We start from the raw sequence: 22,978 nt of genomic DNA, 5'->3' as shown, positions 1-22,978 counted from the left end.
TTTTTTTCTAGATGTAATATTCTGATTTGCCCATATATAAAGCTATTCAAGGTTTGCAACAAAGATACAAAGATGATGCAAAAAGTTTATTGAACAGTTAATGAAGCTCAAAAATCATATTTAACCATAATTTCTCAGTCACTTATGAACATTTCAATAGAACAAATGATAATTTATAGATTCCTGATATGGATGTATATGAAAAGTACCTCCTTTTAGCATGTATAAGTCTATTTATTAAAGAAATATTAAAAAGTTCAGATAATGAAATAGGAAATTGATTTAAAAAGAGTGATAAAATCTATAGAAATTATTCTGACACTGAAAAGCAATTCATTCAGAAGAGATAAATTTTGAATAAAACTAATAAAAAGGCTTGTGGATATTGTTTGATAACCCAATTAATGAAGAAGAGTAAAGCATGTGAATATAATGAAAAAATATTAAATTTCTTGCTGATTTGACACAAAATAACTGACATCAAGGTAGATACAATAAAACACATGATATGCCACCATAATGAAAACATTAATGACAACAGGCTAATGATGTCATTAATTCAAAGAGAATTGAAATTAATCACTGCCAAAAAAAAAACCTTGTAATGGCCTGAAATCTTATAGCTTATGTATAAAAGACACTTGATAGATGTTTCCCCAAATTAATAATACTCCTAAAAATTTACATGGCATTGCTAACAAAGAGTTTGAAATTGATATACATTTTTCCAAACAGGTAATAATAAAAATCAATATTTGCCAATCGTAATAGAGAAAGCAATGTTATCTTTCTTTTTAAATACATATTATATGGTAAAACTGTTGCCATATAAAGAGGCTAGCAAAGAGTAAAAGCCCCCCAAAACTGTTGGGAAAAAAGCATTATAGAGTTTTGTTAGGTAGATAATTAATTCAATATTATTTTATTTTTCTGGATTTTGTGAAGTTTCTGATATTTGTCAGCTTTTACATTTGTAAATTGTTGTGTTCTACTTTCTTATTCTAAATAAACCTTCACTTTAATATTTAATGCTTTTTTTTTATTGTTTTTATTAATGAAGTCCCCCCAAAAACAGAATCTCCAGGCCCTATATTGTCTGGATTTGCACCTTATGCTATTTATAGTATTTAAGCAGGCTTCCAAGCCTTAACTTATGCTGTTCCCTGTGTCAAGATCTGCCACTACCCCCTTTTGTTACTTATTATTTAAGATATAATTCACAGATAGCCTCCTCTGTGAAAACTTTCAGTCCCATTCCCACCCATCCTCTAGACAGGGCTTTCAGAGTGTTTATATAACTTCTTGCTTTTTTTTCTTTTTTTTTTGAGATGGAGTCTCGCTCTGTCTCTCAGGCTGGAGTACAGTGGCATGATCTCAGCTCACGGCAACCTCCGCCTCCCAGGTTCAAGAGATTCTCCTACCTCAGCCTCCCCTAGCTGGAATTACAGGCACATGCCACCACGCCCAGCTAATTTTTGTTTTTTCAGTAGAGATGGGGTTTCACCATGTTGGCCAGGCTGGTTTCTAACTCCTGACCTCAAGTGATCTGCCAGCCTCAGCTTCTCAAAGTCCGGAGATTACAGGTGTGAGCCATCATGCCCGGCCTATATACCTTATTTCTAATAAGATATATAATCATATCCCTTTTATCCTCCAATGAATGTGAACTCCTTGAAGGCAGGACAGTGCAACATCATCCCTAGCTCTCGGTTTTATGTCTGTTGGTAAGAATTACTAAATACTGGTGACTGAATGAATTTGTAAATGAGTTGCAATGTTACAAAATAGGGTGAAATTTTATGACTCACAACTGTCAATTACCAGAGATAATATGGTGCTTTCTTTTTATCATGTTACTTAGATTTCTAGGTCTTTTCCTGAGCTCTTTTGTGCCTGTAATCCAACTCTTATGGCGGGTCTTCTGTTGGTGGAGAAACACTTGTGCTTTCTAAAGCTGTTGTTAGAGTGTCTTTTACAAATAAGAAATTTACAGGGTGAGGGGGTGCAGAGAGAAAGCAGGGTCCACAATGCTCAGGAGAGCTTATCCTTTCTTAGTATTGTGGACAGAGGAACAGAAGCTTCTGAAAAGAATTTCTTTTCATTTCCTGATCTGTACAACAATCTATTAACTTTTCTTCCTTCGTATACAATGAGCTTTTTTTTTCCTGCTTACGTTACCCTTCCTCTGGGATATTTCATTTCCTCTCTAATATTTAGCATGTTCCCTTTGCCTGTTTCAGCTCACTTGCACTGTTTAATATCCATGTGCATGTAACTGCAGAAGCCACTTGTCAGGCTGGCCTGCCACTGATATTCCTGTTTGTTCTCATCATAGGCTCATGTCCAAGCAGACTCATGCAAAGACATATCTGTTTTTGGTCAGGTCTTTGATGCATATTGTGTCCTAGATTGGATGTGTCATCACACCCAGGATTCACCTGTCCATCACCTTCTGCCATGCATTGCAAAATTAATCAGAGCCTCCATCATTCATAAACAACATGCTCTCTGCATCTGAACTTTGTTTGTCAAAAGGGGGCAGCCTTATTATCATTGAGTAGTTTCATTAATGCCTTGTGCTTGCACTCAGTATTCATTCATGCATCCATTTATTCATCAATTATAATTGGGCACTTTGTACGTGTTAGCAACTATTAAGATATTGGGGATACAAAAATTCATAAGATTAGGTCTTTCCCCTCAAGAGCTTCATCTGTAATTATAGAGGTATGCAAAGCAGAGGGATTTTGGTGTCAGAAAATCTTGGGTTTGTATCCTGACTCTGCCCTCAACCAGTTATGAGAGAGTTTTACCTGTTTGATCTTAAGTTTTGTCATATGTACAATGGGGAAAATAATATCCACATTCCAATGTTGTCATTTGGATTAAATGATATAATTTTCAAAGCTTGATTAAATGGTAGATTAGAGAATTAAATGGTAGATTAAGCCATGCAGACGTTCCAGGCTATTTCAGTTGGAAACACACATTTTTCCTTTCAAGGAAATGTAAGGACTGGGGCTACCAAGAAGCACCAGAGACAAGAGAAGGTGTCCCAGTGCCAGACCCCAGAGCAGCACCAAGAGAGGCGAGCACAACATAGTGTGTCCGGAATTGGTGGGTTCTTGGTCTCACTGACTTGAAGAATGAAGCCGCGGACCCTCGCGGTGAGTGTTACAGCTCTTAAGGTGGCGCGTCTGCAGTTTGTTCCTTCTGATGTTCGGATGTGTTCGGAGTTTCTTCCTTCTGGTGGGTTCGTAGTCTCGCTGGCTCAGGAGTGAAGCTGCAGACCTTTGCGGTGATTGTTACAGCTCTTAAGACAGCGCGACTGGAGTTGTTCATTCCTCCTGGTGGGCTCGTGGTCTCGCTGGGTTCAGGAGTGAGGCTGCAGATCTTCGCGGTGAGTGTTACAGCTCATAAAAGCAGCGTGGACCCAAAGAGTGAGCGGTAGCAAGATTTATTGCAAAGAGCAAAAGAACAAAGCTTCCACAGTGTGGAAGGGGACCCCAGCGTGTTGCCACTGCTGGCTCAGGCAGCCTGCTTTTATTCTCTTATCTGGCCCCACCCACATCCTGCTGATTGGTAGAGCCGAGTGGCCTGTTTTGACACGGCGCTGATTGGTGCGTTTACAATCCCTGAGCTAGATACAAAGGTCCTCCATGTCCCCATCAGATTAGATACAGTTTCGACACACAGGTTCTCCAAGGCCCCACCAGAGCAGCTAGATACAGAGTGTCCATTGGTGCACTCACAAACCTTGAGCTAAACACAGGGTGCTGATTGGTGTGTTTACAAATCTTGAGCTAGATACAAAGTGCCGATTGGTGTATTTACAATCCCTGAGCTAGACATAAAGGTTCTCCAAGGACCCACCAGAGCAGCTAGATACAGAGTGTCCATTGGTGCACTCACAAACCTTGAGCTAAACACAGGGTGTTGATTGGTGTGTTTACAAACCTTGAGCTAGATATAAAGACTCTCCACGTCCTCACCAGACTCAGGAGCCCAGCTGGCTTCACCTAGTGGATCCCGCACCGAGCTGCAGGTGGAGCTGCCTGCCAGTCCCGCGCCGTGTGCTCGCACTCCTCAGCCCTTGGGTGGTCGACGGGACTGGGCTCCGTGGAGCAGGGGGCGGTGCTCGTTGGGGAGGCTCGGGCTGCACAGGGACCCACGGAGGTGGGGGAAGGCTCAGGCATGGTGGGCTGCAGTCCCGAGGCCTGCCCCATGGGAAGACAGCTAAGGCCCGGCGAGAAATTGAGCGCAGCGCCAGTGGGCTGGCACTACTGGGGGACCCAGTACACGCTCTGCAGCTGCTGGCCGGGGTGCTAAGTCCCTCATTGCCCGGGGCCGGCAGGGCCGGCTGGCTGCTCCTAGTGCGGGGCCCGCCAAGCTCACACCCACCCGGAACTCCAGCTGGCCTGCAAGCACCGCAAGCAACCCCGGTTCCCGCTCGCGCCTCTCCCTCCACACCTCCCTGCAAGCTGAGGGAGTGGGCTCCGGCCTTGGCCAGCCCAGAAAGGGTCTCCCACAGTGCAGCGGTGGGCTGAAGGGCTCCTCAAGTGCCATCAGAATGGTAGCCCAGGCAGAGGAGGCGCCGAGAGCGAGCGAGGGCTGTGAGGACTGCCAGCACGCTGTCACCTGTCAATAGGATGGAAACACCTCCTTCTTTCTTCCTAACCCTGCCTGGCATCAGTCCCCAGGCCCAGACTGGCAGCAGTAGTGGCCAGCACTCAATAGTAACCCTGATTGGGAGAAGCATCAAAGACAGAGAAGCAGTGACAGCAACCCCCAGCCCCAGAGCAGCAGCAGTGTTGACAGCACCCAAGAAGCGACAATTCCGGAAGTAGAGGTTCCTCAGATACCTGGCTTCTAGGCACTTAGTTCAGCAAAACTGACCTTGACATCAGCTCTTGACTGCAATGATCTATCCCTTGATTAAAAACAAAACAAAACAAAACAAAACAAAAAAACACAAAAGAGTCCCGTGTTGGAAAACAGGTGGGAACCTGGATTCCAGAATGATTCTTCTGGGTCCAGCCAGGAACTTTTGGTTTCACTGAATTTTTATGTTTCCTGTAACCACACACCACTGTCTTTCCCAGTTTTGTGGTTAGAGAGACACCCATTTCCATGTGCAGAACTGCAAGCCTAATGTATTGAGTGCTTTCCATATGCCAGATGCCCTTTACATGTATGTGTATATACACTGCATCCTCACAATTCTTTAGGTGAGTGTTATTATCCCCACTTTACAAATGAGGACAGAACCCATGATCAGAGAAAATGTAAGAGGCTTCTTCATGACCACACAGGGGAAGGTTTGGTTTTCAACCTGAATGCCTTACTTACACAGCCAGGTTGCTTCCATTCCCACTTCGTAGGTGCTCAGCTCTTATGGAATGAATTTTGAATGTATCTTGGGTCTGCTTCCCTCTTCACAGTGCCCAGGAGATTCAAATATGGGCACTTAAGGTTTTCGTGGCTATTACTTACTTTGTCGTCTTGCGAGGAGGGCAACAGAACTGTGGATTGTGCCCTGGGGAATTGTTGAAAGTGCTGTTCAACGACCTTGCTTCACTTCAGATAACTTTCTCTTTTATTGTGTGTGTGAACGTCTGTGCACACATCTATAAGTGTATCTGACTTGCTGCCTGAAGTAATGTTTCACAGAGGGGACTGGGATTTCTTCTTCACAAGCGGAAACAGTAAAACATTCCTCTCAATGTTTTCATCAAGAACCTTTCCTGAATGAATCCACTATGTTGTTCATCGTAACACAATGGCTATGTAGAATGCTTTATTTATTTATTTACTTATTGAGACAGGGTCTTGCTCTGTCACCAAGGCTGGAGTGCAGTGGCGCAATCACTGCTCACTGCAGCCTCAACCTTCCAGGCTCAAGCAATCCTTCCACCTCAGCCTCCTGAGTAGCTAGGACTACAGGTACACACCACCACACCCAGCTAATTTTTATAGAGACAAGGTTTTAGACAGGCGAGATGGCTTATGCCTGTAATCTCCGCACTTTGGGAGGCTGAGGTGGGTGGATCGCCTAAGGTCAAGAGTTCGAGACCAGCCTGGCCAACCAACATGGTGAAACCCCATCTCTACTAAAAATACAAAAATTAGCTGGGCGTGGTGGTACATGCCTGTAATCCCAGCTACTCGGGAGGCTGAGGCAAGAGAATTGCCTGAACCTTGGAGGTGGAAGTTGCAGTGAGCCAAGATCTCATCGTTGCACTCCAGCCTGGGCGACAAGAGCGAAATGCCGTCTCCAAAAAAAAAAAAGAAAAAAAGATTTTGCCATGTTGCCCAGGCTGGTCTTGAACTCCTTGGGGTCAAGTGATTCACCTACCTTGGCCTCCCAAAGTGCTGGGTTTACAGGTGTGAGCCATCATGCCTGGTCTAGAATGCTTTATTTTAATATGTATTTAATGTTTCATTCTGCTTTACATTTTTAAACATATGCTGTCTCCCTAACTAGATTAAACAGTTCTATAATAAGAACCATTATTTCAGTGCCGTTGGTACCCATACCGAATCCTGCAGGTGATCATTAAATATTATTGCTTTTGAAGTACCACGTGTGTGTTGAGGAGGGGTGGGGGATGGAGGAGAGGAAGCAGTGAGAGGAGCTGGGCTTTTTAAATAAAAGTCACTTGGAAACCTAACCTGTATTTCCCAGGGCCACATAAGCCTTGGGGAGGCTAGGCAGGCAACAGACCAAGAGATTTTTCACAAGAATGCCCGATCTGGCTCCTCTTAGGAAGCTCCAGCCCCCTACCAGGACTTTTGGAGTCACTGAGGAAATCCTCAGAAGGCTCCCAGAGTTAATCCTCCTGGCTGTGACATGGGAGTCTTTCCCCTCCCTTCCTCCCACCGTACTTGCTCAGATATCAGCTGGTTGTGCAGATATCCAGCAACCAGGTGGCCACGGTCTTACCTCTGTCACACATATCACACTGGCCAAGGGAATCCTACATGGCTGATCTCAACGGCATTTCCAGTGTGTAACTGCTGCAACATGTGCTGACTGCCTTCAAGCTGAACTGAGGAATTTACCCCACCCATCTCTTGGGTTATGTTCCATTACAGGCCACGGAGCCACCCTGCCTTGCCTGTGTCTTATAATACAGACGATCAGCTTCTTATCGAACATATTCCTCCCTGGATAAAACCAGGGCCATAGAGAAATCTGAGCATATAAACCTTGTTAACCTCAGAATTACCCCTCCCCTCTGACAATGACCCATTGTCCTTGGACCAAGCTTACACACTTCAACCTTCTTTGGGTCAATTCCCTCCCATAAAGTTCCATCATTCTTCTTGCAAATAACTCCTTAGCAGGCAGGACGGCCCTGCTGATCCTCTAGACATGTTAGTGGAATATTAGGATTTGCAGTGGCCTACTTGACCCTAGTCTCACTCTAGAGTACTGCTATACATTGCTTTACATCGGCTCCCTTTGGTCATTTCGAACAGTGTTCTAATGAATTTCTCTGTACCCCATCATCCCCACCCTCAACTCCCTTTAGCCACATTAGAGTTATAAGTGGGTTTGGAATCTTGTCAGGTTCTATCAAAGAGTTTAGAAAGCTAGTTCGTTTCTAAGCTTTTATTTTTAAAAGTAGTCCTTAAATTATTTATTTAAATAAAGTAATTTCAAGTAGTCTTTAAATTAAATTATTTAAGCAACTAATCCTTGATGGAAAATCCATTAAACTATTTTATCCTAAGTACAAGTAAAATTAGTTATTAGTAAGGGTTATCCCATTTAAGAAAAAGTTACTGAAGAGTTGGAGACTTGGCAGTCAGCCAGGATGAAGTAGTACTTTTTTTTTTGGAGACAGAGTCTCACTCTGCCGCCCAGGCTAGAGTGCAGGGGTGCGATCTTGGCTCACCACAACCTCCGCCTCCTGGGTTCAAGCAATTCTCCTGACTCAGCCTCCTGTGTAGCTGGGATTACAGGTGCCCGCCATCATGCCCGGCTAATTTTTGTATTTTTAGTAGAGATGGGGTTTCACCATGTTGGCCAGGCTCGTCTCGAACTCCTGACCTCAAGTGATCCACCTGCCTCGGCCTCCCAAATTGCTGGGATTACAGGCATGAGCCACTGCGCCGGGCCCAAGCAGTACATTTTAAAACTCTTATTTTTTTTTTTCTCTTAGAATAGAGTCTACATTACCCATTTCTAAAGTCTACAGATTTCTCAAAGGTCCTTCTAAGGGATTGGGGTTATTCTCATTGAGATCAAAATGAAAATTTGAGGGACGTAATTGCCTTTGAATATTTAAAAAATGTCTACATCAGGAACTCTACTGGGAGACAAACTAAATTTCTGTCACTTTTTCTATACCTTTTATATCCCCACCCACCAAAGAAAGAAAAAAAACATATTTAGAATTGTGTTTAATTGATTCAAGCTTGTTTGTTTGTTAATTTGGGGAATTTGAGAAGTTTGCTTCAATTTTTGACTTTTGAAGTATGAAACTGGAATCTTGAATGTATAATCTTAGTTGTTATAACACAGCTAATCTTGGTTAAGCTGGTAATGTGTTGCTTAGACAAAGACAACTTAATCTTCTTATTCTTTATCCCCAAGGAGATTATGCATATGTAATCAGAAAAATCCTGTCTAAAAACTGAACTAGGAGTCTTCAAGCTTTATGATATTGTGAACTTTCCCTAAACTCTGACACTGTCTGTAGCAGCTCTCTTAATTTGGATCTTGTCTATATGAAGTAACTGTATAGATGTGAATTGTGATATTCTGCATAAGTTTTTTCTTTAACTAATTTGACTTAGTTTTATTTAACCAAATGAAACAAACCAAGAGAAAAATATTCAGGTGACAGTCCTTGTTTCAGCAGCTTAGAAGAGATAACCCTATTGGACAGAAAATAAGAGTGATTGTCACATGGTCCTAAACTTTGGTGACTTTGCAAAGCTCCTAAACCTTGGTGACTGTGCATAGCAGTAGAAAGCAGGCAACTCGGCCAGGCATGATAGCTCATGCCTATAATCCCAGCACTTTGGGAGGCCAAGGCAGGCAGATCATCTGAGGTCAAGAGTTCGAGACCAGCCTGGGCAACATGGTGAAACCCTGTTTCTACTAAAAATACAAAAATTAGCTGAGTGTGGTGGTGCATGCCTGTAATCCCAGCTATTTGGGAGGCTGAGGCACGAAAATCACTAGAACCCGGGAGGCAGAGGTTGCAGTGAGCTGAGATTGCGCTACTGCACTCCAGCCTGGGCGACAAAGTGAGACTCTATCTCAAAAAAGAAAGAAAGAAAGAAAGAAAGAAAGAAAACAGGCAAGTGAAGGTCAGATGGTCACTCAATGAGTCAGACGTAGGGAGATGGAGGCTCACTGACAGCAGCTAATAAACACAAGAACTGAGGCTGCTTGGTAGAGTGTGTCATTGCATTAAATAATTATTTTAAATAATTAATGCAAATTAAACTATGCCTGCTTTTTAGAGAAACCGAGAGATGTTAAAATAGCACTCGCCTGCCATCCCCATCAATGATTATCGTCCCCATCAATGATTATCCTCCCCAGACTGAGACAAGAGACAGGAATCTGCCATGACCCAAGTCTGTCTCAGATCCCTTATGAGCACCTAGCCATATTTAAAAGTTCACTGTGGCCCCTACAGTGCAAATAAATTATTTTATCTGCTGCTCAACCAAAGAAAACCTGGCAGTGTTGAGCTTCGTAAGAGATGGTTGGCTAATCTGCATCAGGTGCCTTCCTGGGGAGTTTTCAAATGCAATTTTGAACACCTCCATTTTGTCTTGAGCTGATTTTAGAATACTATTCCTGAGTAATTTGCTATCCCAATATACAAACATCACTACTATTTACCTCTGTCCCTGCTCCCTTCATCTCTAAGAAAAAAAAATCTGTGATTTCACTTCTCTGTTCCATACATACTTGTTTTAAAATATTGGACTAGAAGATGGCTGCTTAGAAGCATTTCGAGCATGCTTCATTCACCTAGAACCAAAATAGTGTATAGACAAACACATTTTGAATACATTATCCAAAGGGGAACACCAGAGTTCAACAGAAAAGTGAAAGGAAACTCTAAAACTGAGAAAAGGGAAGGAAACTGTCAGCTCGTGTGGCCAAGACTGACCAGGAGCCAGAAGTAAGTCCCCAATATGAAAGAGGGTGAGTGTTTTATGTGGTCCACTTTCCCTCCGGAGAATCATACAATCCAGGCCACAGGTGTGTGCCTTGACCCTTTGAGGACTGGGAAGTAAGTGTGGCATGAGCTCCAGCCACCAACACTAGAACTTGGCACCATGCCAGGATCTGAGCAGGATGAGAGTTGCCATGGAGGCTTGGTCTTGAGCTGGGCAGGGCCATTTTCACCCCAGGGCTGAGATGTGGACTAGGCAGGAACTGCCTGGTCTGACTGAATAGCTGCAACAGCTGCAATAGGGGAGGTATTCCCTCTGGGACTAAGGCATAAAAGGAACATCAGCCGAAGCTGTGGCCACTGAGACCACCCCCACACTCCCTGTGGTAGGACTTCAGTGTGGCAGCAGTCACTTCTCAGCCAAGCACCCTTCAGCCAAACATTTATGCCTGACCTCTGTCCTCCTGGGTGACAGAGGTTAGGCATAAACCCCCTACCACCACCATCTTGGCTGGCTCCTGCCTACCAACACCACCTACTGACCTGGAGGCCAGCCCATACAGCTAATTGCAACCCCTGCCAATACAAGAACACAGCACTTGGAGACTAAAAAATTATCTCACCACCACTGCTACTGCTATCACCCATGCCACCCTGGTTGCCAGGAGTTCAAGAACATGCTCACTCACCCAATATACCACTGGTACAACCAACATCCAAAAAAGCTATGAAGAGGCTCAAGACTTGACCTGTCTAAAACCGCCAGCACAGGTGCCAGCATATGCCAGGTCACAAAGATAGACATGCTTAACCCACCACCATTACCACTGAAACCTAAAGAAGGGCTCACTGGCAGCACCACTTCCAGTCGCCAGCACAACTTCACCACAGCCTCCACCAACAGCTTCACCCTAATACACAGAGGAAACCACAGATACCACTAACATTATTTATAGCCAAATAAATCATACAGAGTCTTCAGCATTGCACACACCCAGAAGCAAAACCAAAGGGCCCTACCCAACCATCATCATAGTCGTATCTTCAGGAAAAAAGTCCTCCCCAACAAACTAAATCCAAAAATAAGAAGAAGCGACTGTTACACCAGATGCTCAGAGGTCAATATAAAGACACAGAAACATGAAAAAGCAAGGTAATATGATGCTTTCAAAGGAACACAATAATTCTTCAACAATAGCTCAAAACCAAAAAGAAATCCTCAAAATCTCAGATAAAGAATTTGAAATACTGGTTTTAAAGACACTCAATGAAATGCAAGAAAAATCTGAAAACCAGTACAAACAACTCAGAAAACCAATACAGGATATGAATGAGAGAATTACCAAAGAGATAGGTATCTTAAACAAACAAACAAACAAGCAATCAAACAGAAATTCTGAATCTGAAAAATTCATTGACGGAAATACAAAATACATCTGAAAGTGTCAATGATACAATAGACCAAGCAGAAGAAAGAATTCAGAACTTGAAGAAATTTCTTTTGAAATAATCCAGTCAGACAAAAATAAAGAAAAAATAATGAACAAAGCCTTTAAGACATTTTGGACTGCATAAAGTAATTGACTTCATGAATTACCAGTATTCCCAAAGGTGAAGAGGGATTTAAAAAACAAACAAACAAACAAAAACTTAGAAAAGCCATTTAACAAAATGGCAGATGAAAATTTCCAAAGTCTAGCACGTTATTTAGACATCCAGGTACAGAGGTTTAGCAATCCATAGGAAAATGCATTGCAAAAAGGACTTAGCCATGAATTACTAAAAACAGACTGTCTAAAGTCAAAGTGAAAGAACAAATTCAGCAAAAGAAATAATCAACAGAGTGAACAGACCACCTATGAGATGACAGAAAATATCTACAAACTGTGCATCTGATAGAGGGCTAATATTTAGAATATACAAATAAGTCAAACAACTCAATAACAACAACAAAACCCCCACAAATGATTCCATTAAAAAGTGGGCAAAGGACATGAATAGACATTTTTCAAAAGAAGACATGCAAATCACCAACAGGTATATGAAAAATGCTCAACATCACTAATCATCAGAGAATTGCAAATTGGAACCACAATGAGATATCATCTTACCCAAGTCTGAATTGCTATTATTAAAAAGTCAAAAAATAACAGATGTTGGCAAGGATGTGGAGAAAAGAGAACTCATATACACTGTTGGTGGGACCTCTATGGCAAACAATATGAGGATTTATCAAATAACTAAAAATAGAACTATCATATCCGCAATGAAACTACCACATATCCACAATAGAACTACCAGATCCAGCAATCCCACTGATAGGTATCTATCCAAAGGAAAATAAATCAGTATATCAAAAATATACCTGCACGTGTATGTTTATTGCAGCACTATTCACAATAGGAAAGATATGGAATTAACCTAAGTGTCCATCAACAGATGATTGGATATATCACTCATCACTACATACACACAAAGGAATACTATTCAGCCATAAAAAGAACAAAATCATGTCCTTTGTATCAACATGGATGGAATTATAGGTTATTATCTTAAGTGAAACAAATGAGACGCAGAAATACAAATATTGCATATTCTCACTCATAGGTAGAAGTTAAAAATTGTGTATACACGGATGCAGAGAGTAGAATGATAGACAATGGAGACTTGGAAGGGTGAGGGGATGTATAATGAGAAATTACTTAACAGGCACAATGTGTATTATTTGGATAATGGATACTCTAAAAGCCTTGAGTTGACCACTAAGCAATCTATGCATGTAACAAAATTGCACTTGTACCCCATAAATTTATACAAATAAAAATAAATAAGTAAAATAAAATATGGGACTAAGTTGGAGGGAGGAAGAAAGTGGGATGTGTTTTTTCTCCAGAACTCTTCTCAGCTGGACTTTGGCTCTATCACCCCATTGGTACCCACACCCCTGTTTACAGTATTCATGCACTATACATTTCATGGTCCTGCTCAATTTTATGTAGTTGAAAACCAAATTCCAGCTTCTCTAGGCTGAGGCTCTGTTGTCACCTTCACAGTGAGGCCTGCCCTGACCATGCTATTTAAAACTGTACTGTCAGCCGGGCATGGTGGCTCATGCCTGTAATCCCAGCAACTTGGGAGGCCAAGGCAGGCAGATTACCTGAGGTCAGGAGTTCAAGACCAGCCTGGCCAGCATTGCGAAACTCTATCTCTACTAAAAATGCAAAAAAAATTAGCCGGGCATGGTGGTGGGTGCCTGTAATTCCAGCTACATGAGAGGCTGAGGCAGGAGAATCAGTTGAACCCGGAGGCAGAGGTTGCGATGAGCTGAGGTTGTGCCTTTGCACTCCAGCCTGGGTGACAGAGCAAGACTCTGTCTCAATACATACATACATACATGCATACATACATACATACATACATACATAACATAAAATAAAATGGTACTGTCACCTGTCAATATTCCCAATGCCTCTAGCCTGGCTCTCCTTTTTTCTTTTTCTCATAGCACTACCACCGTCTCACTTTTTTGGACTGTTTTATTCTGACACATCTGACTTTTTAATTATGTTTATTGTTCATTGCCTGTTACTTCCTATTAGCAGGTAAACTCCACAATGCAGGGATCTTTATCAGTCTGTCTAGAGATGCATCTTAATCACCTAAACAGTGCCTGGACCATGGTAGGTGTTTAATACATAATTGCTGAATGAACATGTGAGGCTTCTGCATCTGAATGCCCTGGGGAGAAATAGTGTGAGGAGCAATTACTGGCTTAAAGCAGATCTTACATTTGTCTAAATTCCCTCACTTTATCATCATTAAAAACAGGCCACGGGTAATTAGTAAAATTTCCAAAAACTGCTCATCATTTACTAGACCTGCGTGAAAAAAAGCACAATGTCCAAAACAGTTGACCATTTGATAACAGATCATAAACCCGTTACTGCAAATACATATGGAACAGAAATTTGTATGACAGAAATGTCTAAATCTAGCCAATGGCCCATTTATTTTAAATTAGTTCCTTATCCACAAAATCCTATTACAGCAAAGTGATTTAAAGAGATTCTTCGTCTTCTCTTTAATGTGACTTAACCTGGGTATTAAGAAGATCTCAATTAAATAGTTTGATGAGGAATCTACATTTTCTAGACCACAAGAGTCATTTAAAACAAATGACACTTTAAAAAAACTCTGCTATTATCAAAATCTCAATAACGTCTGCCATTTCCTAAAGTGTGTTTAGTATTGATGTAGACAAGGCTCAAATTTTTTGCTTCCTTAATTTTTATCTGCAAGGGCCCCCAAAAGGCAAAAATACTCATTTTAAAAGTCTTAAAGAGTTATTTAAAACATCAACCCACATTTTTCTTAACAGCATTTGAAACTTACCACTGCCTACTCACTTCAGGTGTAACCATGATGTACCTGATGGAATTGAACATTAGCAAATCAATGAAGTGCCATTTCAGCACTGTGGGTCACATTTTTCTCTTTTTATTAAAATTCCAGTTTGTCCAGAGTCTCATTTTTTCATGTTCAGCCATTGTAATTTGTACAGCTGATTTGAGCCACAAAGGTACGAAGATGGTATTTTTCTGAGACAAAAAATGCCCCACATGCCATAACAGTTTTGGGAATCAGACATACATTGACTAGAATCCTGGATCCATCCCTCCCCAGCTGAGCTTGACTTTGGGTACGGTCTCTGACTATCCTGAGACTCAGTCTCTTCATCCATAAAATGAACCTGTTAATATCTACTTAGCAGTATCGCCATGGCTAAACTTCCAATACAATGTCTGGCATGTAGAAGCTGTATATCCACTTTCTTTATAGGTCTTGATTCTTGCTTGAGATCCTGGAAGTAATCTTAATATTTTAGGAGACCGAAAAATCACTATTGGGTCTTTGCTTAATCAAAGCAAACAGTTCCAACTGTTACGAGTTGAACTGTGTCCCTCAAAAAGATGTTGAAGTCTTAACTTAGTACCTGTGAACGTGATCTTATTTGGATTTAGGGTCTTTGCAGATGATCAAGTTAAGATGAGGTGATCAGGATGGGCCCTAATCCAATATGGCTATGTCCTAATAAAAAGGAGCAATTGGATACATATACACTCCCAGGGAGAGCACCGTGTGAAGATGAAGGCAGAGATCAGGGTGATGCACCCACTCATCAAGGAATGCCAAAGATTGCCAGAAAACCACCAGAAGCTAAGACAGAGCACGGAACAGATTGTCCCTCACAGCACCTTGATCTTGGACTTCCAGCCTCAAAAACCATGAGACACTAAACTTCTGTTGTTTAAGCTACCCAGTTTGCGCTTTGTTATGGCAACCCTAGCAAACAAATCCAGAGATTCAGGTCATACATTGGATGTTTAGGGAGGAGGGAAGCAGCTTGTATGTAGCTCTTGCATTGTTGCCACATCGATGTGTCCAACTTCTAGGTCTGGGAGGGAAAGCAGAATCTGGAATGTATATTTCATTTGGCAATCTAAACATACCTGGTTGCCTGGCCTCGGGGTGGAGAGAAGGAGAGGCAGAGAGATGCAGAGAGAGGGATGGGGAGAATGAAGAATAAGGAAAGGAACAAGGAGGAGGATAGGGAGGGGGAGAAAGAAAAAGTAAGCTGAAGATCAGCAAACTTGTCAAAATGTTGCCAAGAAGAGGGTGGTGGCAAAGAGGCTTTAAAGTTCTTTCCCCTTCTCAGCTTTAGGCAAATAAATCTTGCCAACATCAGGGCAGGTTTTTTTTTTTCCCTCTTTACCCAAAGAAAGCAAGCTTTAAGCATTCACCCTTCCCACTAGCTGTGTAAACTGAGCTGCACCAGCTGCAGCTGAGCAATTGTTACGGAGCTAGCTCCTCCTGGCCAGCCTTAGCCTGCAAAGCACCAAGGGTGGCTAGAGGGAGATTGATATGGTTTGGCTGTGTCCCCACCCAAGTCTCATCTTGAAGGTAGCTCCTACAATTCCCATGTATTGTGGGAGGGACCAGGTGGGAGATAACTGAATCATGGGGGAGTTTTCCCCAATACTGTTCTCGTTGTAGTGAATAAGTCTCATGAGATCTGACAGTTTTATAAGTGGTTTTCCCGTTCACTTGGCTCTCATTCTTTCTTGCCTGCTGCCATGTAAGATGTGCCTTTCGCCTTCTGCCACGATCGTGAGGCCTCCCCAGCCATGTGAAACTGTGAGTCCATTAAACCTCTTTTTCTTTATAAATTACCCAGTCTCAGGTATGTCTTTATCAGCAGCGTGAAAATGGACTAATACAGAGATTCTCACTTCCCACCTCTCCACCCCACAGCAGGCCCCACTCAAGCCCTTCTGTGTCTAATAGGGCAGTAGAACCATTAGCTGTTAGCGCTTATTCTTGAATCAACTAAAGTAGTGCTGGAATGCTTCCACATGCCATACACACACACACAAACTTGGGTCTCTAAACAATGTAGTTACCAATAGTCATCATTTATTTTCTACCTAGTGTGTGTCAAGCACTGTGGAAAACATTTAGCACATGCATTATTTCACAGGCATTCATTCAACAATAAATAAAAGCCTACTGGCCAGACACAGTGGTTCACGCCTACAGTCCCAGCATTTTGGCGAGGCCGAGACGGGAGGATTACTTGAGCCTAGGAGTTTGAGATCAGTGTAGGCAGTATAGTGAGACCTCGTCTCTACAAAAAATTAAAAAATTAGCTGGGCATGGTGACATGCACCTATAATCCCAACTGCTACTTGAGAAGCTGAGGTGGGAGGATTGTTTGAGCCTAGGAGGTAGAGGCTGCAGTGAGCCATCCGTGCATCACTGCACTCCAGCCTGGGTGACAGAGTGAGACCCTGGTCTCAAAAAAGTAAAGTAAAATAAAAGCCTATTATATAGAAGTCACTAAACTGGATGCTGGAAATGCAATGATGAACAAGACAGATACAATCCCTGCCTATGATAGACACTATTTTTCACTTACCAAATACCCTACCTTTTCCCCCCAATTATACTGTGCAAAATCTCACTCTCCCAGCTCCCCCTGCAGCTTGAAATTCTAAGCAAGACATTTATGTCCACAGATATATGAATGCTTTCCTGCTAAAATTAGAGAGATATGGTTATCTTAATCCCTTTCCCTTTCTTCCAGCTTGGTTTAGATGTGATGGCTGGAGCTGCAGTAGCCATCTTAAACCCATGAAGTAAATAAAGATCAAAAGAGTCAAAGAGATATCCTAATACAGTTGAGCTTCTGAGACATTGCCAGTAACCAAGACCTCTGAACTTTTTGTTTAGAAGGGGAAGGTGAATGTTTGTATGTTTAAACCACTGTTAGCCAGGCTTTCTGTTATTTGTAGCTGAATGTACTTCAAAATTGATACAACTGTCTTAATGAAGTTTATATCTATCTGGGGAGACAAACATGACCAATTTACTTCACAATAGTTATTTAATTAGGATTGTGACAAGTGCTGCAAAGAAGTACAGGACAGTAGGAACATGGACAACAGGTACGTCCAACTCCAAAGTCCATGCTGCCTAGAAACAGACTTGGATATAATCAAGATTCTGCCGCTTACTTGTTATAAGACTTTGGCCAAATAACTTTACTAAGCCTCAGTTACCCCTGTATTCTGTGAAATAGGAACTATGATTATCTCTTATAGATTTGTCATGAGGATTAAATCATAAAATGCAGATAAAATGGTTTGTAGGTTCCTAGGCACATAGTAAGCACTCAGTAATAAGTCATCATTATTGTGTTATTATATTATGTATCACATGTGTTAATATCACATATGTATATTAACATATGATTATGGTATCAGAATTCTAAAATGACCCCAGGAATCCCACTCCCTCATGTACAAGCCTTGTATAATCTTCTCCCCTGAGTGTTTGCAGAACTTGTGAATATGACAGTAGAACTCTCCTGTGATTATATTACCTAATATGGCAAGTGGGAGATTATTCACAGTGGGCCTGATCTAATCAGGTGGGTCTAATAATATCTCCAGATATTTACAGAGAAAAAAAGCCAGAGATGTGCTCCTACTGGCTTGAAAGAAGTAGTACTATGTTGTGAATTACTTACTGTGGCCACTTGACAAAGAACTAAATACAGCCACAGGAACCCAGAGTGGTTGCTGGCCTGCAGCTAGCAAGAAAATAGGTAACTTATCTCAGTCTGTGGCAGCAAGGAAATTATGTGCTAACAACATGAGAGCTTGTCAGAGGACCTGAACCTTAGATGACATAGCAGCTCCAGTCGACACCTTAATTTCAGCCTGGAGAGACCCTGAGCAGAGAACCCACCTGAGCTTGACCTACAGAACACAGGAAATAACCAGTTTGTCTTGTTTTATGGCGCTGTCTGTGGTAATTTGTGATACAGCTATACAAAATGAATATGTGTATATATATAATTATAGTATGTGGACTGATACATAGTGATGTGTCACCTATTGACAGGGATACTTTCTGAGAAGTGCATCATTAGGCTACTTCATCATTGTGTGAACACACGAAACTCGATGGTATAGCCTGCTATACACCTAGTCTATATTGCATAGCCTATTGCTCCCAGGCTATAAACCTGCACAGCATGTTACCATACTGAATACTATAAGCAATTATACAACAATGGTAAGTATTTGTATATCTAAACATATCTCTACTTTAAAAAGGTACAGTAAAAATATGGCATAAGAGATAAAAAATAGTACTGTAGAGGCAAAGGAAAACCTTTCTGCCCTCTGAAGTTTCACTGAAAATCAACGGACAAAAGGAAGATTCATATGAGAAAAGGGCATACAAATGTATTCTAATGTGCATAATACAGGGGAATTGCATGAGAATGATTATCCAATAACCCAATAAGATTCAGGTCTTTATATAACCTTCTCCATAAGAGAAGAAGAGGTGGGGGAAATGTGGTAATTGAGGAATTATAAATGATTTTTAGGGGGAAGTGAATAGACTTGGAGAACATACAATGGTCTTGGACAAAGTCTGTCAGGCTTGGAGAACAGATCATGGTTTGTGAAAAATGTCTCTCCAGATGTGTTGACAGACTTTAGTCTTTTTTCCTGCAATATGAGCTAAGTTAATGACAACTCAGGGAAGGAAACACACGTAATTGTTTTCTTCTTTAGTGGATCTGGACTTTAGGCAGATAAAGAAGTATCAGTGTAAAGCTTTTTCCAGCGCCTGTCGGTCTCCAGTGACTTTTAATTTAAAATAATCAGCATACCAGGGTGCCATATTTTGAGGCAAAAATCTCTGGTCTTCAGTACACCTGAATAGGGCAGTGACTATGAATGAAGCTTGCCAGGCTGGAAGCCCCTCTGGGTGAGTCAGCGAGTCAGTGGTGAGAGTTTATAAACACTGCACATTTAGGCTACATTTAATTTATTTTTAATTTCTTTCTTCAATAATAACCTTAGCCTACTGTAACTTCATAGACTTTAATTTTATAAACTTTGTTAAATTTTTTTTACTTTTTTGTAATAACACTTAGCTGAAAACACAAACATGTATAGCTATACAAAAATATTTTGTCCTTCATATATGTTATTGTATAAACTTTTTCTATTTAACAAAATTTTTAAACTTTCAAATCTTTTTGTTAAAAACAAAGACCACAAACACACATTATCCTAAGCTCACACAGGGTCAGGATCATCAATCTCACTGTCTTCTCTCTCTCCATCTTATACCACTGGAAGGTCTACAGGGGCAGTAATATGCATGGAGCTGTCATCTCCATACATGTTATTATTATCAATGCCTTCTTCTGGAATACCTTCTGAAGGACCTGCCTGAGACTGTTTTACAGTTAACTTTTTAATGTAAGTAGAAAGAGTACACTCTAAAATAACAATAAAAAGTATAGTAAATACATAAGCCAGTAACATTTGTTTATTATTATCAAATATTATGCACTATACATACTTTTATGTTATAACTTTTTTGTTTGTTTGTTTTTGAGATGGAGTCTTGCTCTGTCGCCCAGGCTGGGGTGCAATGGCTCAATCTCGGCTCACTGCAACTCCCGCCTCCTGGGTTCAAGTGATTCTCCTGCCTCAGCCTCCCGAGTAGCTGGGATTACAGATGCCCACCACCATGCCTGGCTAATATTTTGTATTTTTTAGTAGATATGGGGTTTCACCCTGATGGCCAGGCTGGTCTCGAAGTCCTGACCTCGTGATTCACCCTCCTTGGCCTCCCAAAGTGCTGGGATTACAGGTGTGAGCCACCGTGTGCAGACTTTATATGACTGGCAGCACAGTAGGTTTGTTTGCAAAGCATCACCATAAACCCATAAGCAATGTATTGCACTAAAACATTTGATGGTTACAATGTCACTAGGCAATAGGAATTTTTCAGCTCCATTATAATCTTACAGGACTATCATAGTTTATGTGATCCATCACTGAGCGAAAAGTTGTTCTTCAGTGCATGACTGTATTACATAAAAATATATTGCATCAGGGTAAAGTCAAAGATGCTTTCTCAAAGAGATCCAAAAAGAGAGAGAATTGAGAATAATCTAATGCATGAGAAATGTATTTCCCTCCTGAATTACAGTCCTTAAGTGAGCACAGCAGGTTCAGGGGTGGCTTGAATTTACATGGACATTCAAGCACTCTTGTTTCTCTCATTTTGTTACCCTGGCAACCCCCCAGAAGGAGCCCTGTCCTCATCTGTGTGGTCAAAAATGAATCCTGGATATATTAGGGTGTAAGAGAAACCAGATTCAGAGCATCAGTTTCATTTTAAGCAAAGGATCCAGGAGTTGTACTGTATTCACATTCCCTTTTTGAGAATATAGTCCCATGACTGTATCTAGTCTCAGAGGAGTTAGGAAAATGCAATCTTAGAGTGGCATGCAGCATATGCCCAGAAGAAAAGGAGAGAAGATTTTGGTCGACAATTAGCAGTTTCCACCACAAGGATTATGAAATAGTGGTAATCACTATGATATCCTGCCAAATTACTCTCCAACCTTGCTTTCCTACTGAGGACTTTGTTTTCATTACTTCGGAGAGGGCCAAATTTAATTGCAGAGGAGACACCTCACTATTTTGTAATGCTGAGTCACTCATTCATGAGGCAATGTTGACCTCTGCCTGGAATAGAGGTAACATTAACAATGAGTGTAATGCTTGCTGCTAATTATTGCAGTTCATGATCAAAATGTACTTTTCCTAATGCTTTGCAAACAGGTACAAATACGTTCCAATCAACAGATTTTTGTCCACCTACTCATCTTCACCTGTGACATAGTACTGGGGAGTTGAGGGATAATTAGAAAACAGAATAAAGATCTCTTCCTACACACAGCCCAACATTTCCCTATCCATCATCTCTTCCCCTTTAGAGGATTGCAGGAGAAGGCAGTGTAGAAGGATATGGGCCATTTTTGCTGTGATTCAGTCATCAGGCCAAGAGGGATGTATGCTGCTAGACAGTGCCTTTCTTGTGGCAAGAAAGTACATGAGGGCAGCTTCAGATTTTCTCTGAGGATTAAGTTGAGCAAAATGCCCCTCTGCTGAGATTTCCTCAGAGACTGCAAGAGGATGCATGTTTTACAGGGATACAGATAGGAGAGCACATTTATTTTGTTGACTAAGTAGTCACTCAATAAATGTTTACTGAAGTCAACGATAGTATATACACACACAAGGTCATCCATGTTAAGAGAAAAGGAAAACATTCTCAGAACTCTTCAGAATTCCTTCCATAGAATCTTACTCATTGTTGATTTCTTCTCTTAAGCCGGAGCTCGGCTTCAGGAGTACTTTTCAAAATATCATGTATTTTGCTAACTCTATATAACTCCATGTGTCATTTCATCCAGAAAACTTGTTTCTAATGCTTTTTTCTCTGGACTCTAAGCTGGTTGATGCCACCAGGCCTTGGGAAAAAGCCTGCCTTCTGATAGGATTGCTATTGAGTAGCAAAAATTCTTGGATTCTGATAACATCTTTCATGCAGAAACTCAAAGCATCTCCCAAATTATAAGCTCATTCTTTTACACTGTTCTACACTCTCACAGTGAGTAGAATGTTTGGGTTTTTTTTTTTTCCTTCCAAATATATTTCTCAAGTAGCAGAATCCACTTCATTTCAAATTAAACCACCCAAATTAATGGTCCAATTCCCCATATACTAGGTTTAATCTCTGCACAGGCAGAAAGCTGGTCTTTGTAACTCCTGACTAGGACAGTCTAGTTTCTAGTGCTGGTTCTGTCATTTAGATTATGTAAGAACAGGCATCATAAATCTATGGAACGACTTAAAGTATAGCTAATCAACTGGCCAGATAACCTAAGAGGGGTAGGGTCTAAGGTAGAATAAGGAAGAAGTAAGGAATATAACTCTGTTACTCCTGTGTCCTTTCTACATTTCTCAATCGCAAGGGTGAGGAATGGATCTGTGCTTTATTAAAATAATTGACAATGATTCAGGCTAGGGGCATGGCTGCCAGCAGCATTAGGCCTTCATCTCACCAGACACATACAAAGAAGAAATAACTTTTGGAAACACAAGTTGCAGGTACTACCAGGATTATAGAAGGCATACTCTTTTCCAATACAGTTTGAGATTTCATCCAGATCTCTGGTGAGCTACCAAGGTAGGTCTACTGGAAAACTACACCAACTAGCAACACCTTGAATTTGTGTGGCCATTTGTGTTCTTCACAGCATGTTCACATCTTTTATCTCAGGTGTTCTCACAGCAGCTCATGGGAATAGTAACAGGAGCTCTATTATTGAGCATTTACTATGTGCCAAGTGTACACATATTCCCTCATTGACTCTTCACAACAAT

At 41.3% G+C, this 22,978-nt stretch overlaps 1 protein-coding gene across 10 annotated transcripts in view; it reads left to right on the top strand.

Annotated features, from left to right (window-relative positions):
* The window catches only part of GRIP1 (glutamate receptor interacting protein 1), an 852,850-nt gene that overhangs the window by 82,207 nt on the left and 747,665 nt on the right, over positions 1 to 22,978 (top strand). Inside the window, exon 3 of one of the 10 annotated variants that reach the window (XM_054527376.2) lies at positions 3,004 to 3,167. The exons of the other annotated variants lie outside the window; for them this stretch is intronic. The gene's annotated coding sequence lies outside the window, so the exon portion shown is untranslated. The remainder of the gene's footprint in view (positions 1 to 3,003; positions 3,168 to 22,978) is intronic. 10 annotated transcript variants of the gene reach the window in all.

Source organism: Pongo abelii, chromosome 10 (assembly GCF_028885655.2).
Source record: "Pongo abelii isolate AG06213 chromosome 10, NHGRI_mPonAbe1-v2.0_pri, whole genome shotgun sequence".
In the NCBI taxonomy this organism is placed as follows: Eukaryota; Metazoa; Chordata; class Mammalia; order Primates; family Hominidae; genus Pongo; species Pongo abelii.
Note: the sequence above shows the minus strand (reverse complement) of the source record. Positions and strands in the feature narration are given on the sequence as shown.